This window comes from Octopus sinensis, linkage group LG1, assembly GCF_006345805.1.
Source record: "Octopus sinensis linkage group LG1, ASM634580v1, whole genome shotgun sequence".
Taxonomy (NCBI): domain Eukaryota; kingdom Metazoa; phylum Mollusca; class Cephalopoda; order Octopoda; family Octopodidae; genus Octopus; species Octopus sinensis.
Window position 1 is genome coordinate 150,067,364 of NC_042997.1, and position 2,559 is coordinate 150,069,922.

Consider the following 2,559-nt stretch of genomic DNA (forward strand, 5'->3'; position numbering starts at 1 on the left):
TATATATATATATATATATAAATACATACATATATAGACGGGCTTCTTTCAGTTTCCACTCACAAAATCCACTCACAAGGTTGGTCGGCCCGAGGCTATAGTAGAAGACACTTGCCCAAGGTGCCGCGCAGTGGGACTGAACCCGGAACCATGTGGTTCGTAAACAAGATACTTACCTCACAGTCACTCCTACACACAGACACACACACGCACGCACACACACACACACACACACACATATATTTATATATATACACACACACGCACATAACTGGATTCTTACAGATTCCGACTACCAAATCCACTCACAAGGCTTTGATTGGCCCGAGACTATAGTAGAAGTTACTTGCCCAAGTTACCACGCAGTGGGATTGAACCTGTAACCGTTTGATTGGGAAGCAAGCTTCTTACTACACATCCATGTGTGTATATATACATGTGTGTATATATATATATGTGTGTGTGTATATATATATATATACACACACACATATATATACACAAACACACACATATATATATACATTCACATACATACATTTCCCTTTTTCCATCTATCTATATGTACATACACTTGCTTGTATACATATTTGTGTGTTTATATATATATATATATATATGTGTGTGTGTGTGCGTGTATGTGTGTGTGTATGTGTGTGTGTGTGTGTGTAAATATGTATGCATATATGTATATTCGGCTGTATGCATATATGCATATACAAATATGTACATAAGAATGTGAGCGTGTGTGTCTGTGTGAATGTATGCATGTATGTGTGTATGCCTGAAGAAAACTTCGTTATATACACTGAGATAGAATAGTGGAATATACACCGAAGTTTGAAGATGATCATGGAGAAACGAGAATAACCAACCAAACAACACGCCAGCCAGCATTTTCTGACTGACTGGCTCACTGGTAACTATCTGGGTGCCTGGGTAGCCGGGTGTTTGGGTGTTGTATAAACTCTCTTACTGGCTTGCTAGCTGGCTCGATGGTGTATGAAAGAGGGTGATGCTGAGGCTGGATGAAGTAAATCAAAAGAATAGGGGAAGATAAAAAAAAAAGAAAGATAAAGCTGATAAATAAAGGCTAAAGCGTGCAGTGTTTTTTGGCAGGTTGGTCTGTATGATGTGTTGGTTTGCTGGTGAGATGGTTGGATGGCTGGCTTGTTGGCTGGCTGGCTGGCTGGTAGTAGGGTTGGTTAGCCTGACTGACTGACTGACTGGCTGGTTTGTTTGTTGGTCGGTGAAGTTCGTCTGTTCGTTGGCTGGCTGGCTCACGTGGTGCTTGGCTGGCTGATGATTGTTGGCTGTCAGCCTGCCCGCCTGCCCGCCTGCTCTGCCTGGCTGGTTGGTTTGGCTGCTTGCCTGACTGCCTGTTACTGCCGGTCGTAGTAGAGCAAAAGCAAGCGAGCTAAAAACTAGACAGTGAAAAGAACTTTAGAGAGGGAAGGAGATCTATATACACATACATAATCTATATATATATATATATATATAATATATATCTATATATATATATATATTAATATATGTATATATGTGCATTCTATATTATACATAGCTAACGTATAAATTTTATATTTTTAATATAATTTATAAGTATCGTTGTTGTTATTTTTTCAGTTTACATTTGAGTACAAATAGAATAGAATTTGAGTTTAAAATTTTTGTATATACTTATATAGCAAAGTTAACATTATCAAAGTTTAAATTGAAAAATCAATCTGTGTAGACGGAGGCAAAAACAAAAACAAAAAACAACTACAAAAAGCAGAGAAGGGGGGGAATACAACTTCCTCGCCGCCACAAACCAAAAAAAATATATATATAAAAGAAAAAGATATTAACAACAACAACAACAACAACACATAAACAACCAACAACAAAAGTAAAAACACAAAAAAAAAAAAGGAAAATGTGTGATGTATGAATTAGCTGTGATCATGTACCACCATCGGAGTTACGAGCGCGCATTTTAAGCAACAACAAAAAAAAAAATATCTATATATATATATATATGCCTGTATATACATATATGTTTGTGTATATGTATAATACAAAAAGTTTTTTCTGAAAAAAAAAAAAAATAATAATAATATATATATTATAAACACCCACCTTGGATAGATGGATGTACCTAACGCTAATGCTGATGTTATTCATCGGAGAACACTGGAGCTGTTTAGTAAAAGAGCAAGTCCGTTCACGAACCCATAGTACATAGAGCTAATCAGGTAGGTTGTATAGTACATGTATGTATGTATGTATTGTATTTGTGTGTGTGCGTGTATATATATATATATGTATGTATATATATGTAATATATGTTTGCGTGTATGTGTATCTATCTATCTATCTATCTATCTATCTATCTATCTATCTATCTATCTCTATATCTATATATATATATATATCTATATAAATTATATATATATATATATATATATATCTAATATTCATTTTTTATTTATTCATTTATTTGTGTATGTATATATGATTTCTATATCGTATATCTGTGTGTTCCTATGCATGTACGTATGTACTTGGATGTGT

The 2,559-nt window shown here is 34.7% G+C and overlaps 1 protein-coding gene across 1 annotated transcript in view; it reads left to right on the top strand.

Moving 5' to 3' along the window:
- The first annotated feature begins 1,561 nt into the window (after positions 1-1,561).
- Positions 1,562-2,559, top strand: part of LOC115210194 (toll-like receptor Tollo) — a 306,397-nt gene continuing 305,399 nt past the window's right edge. The window contains exon 1 of the mRNA XM_029778665.2: positions 1,562-2,240. The gene's annotated coding sequence lies outside the window, so the exon portion shown is untranslated. The remainder of the gene's footprint in view (positions 2,241-2,559) is intronic.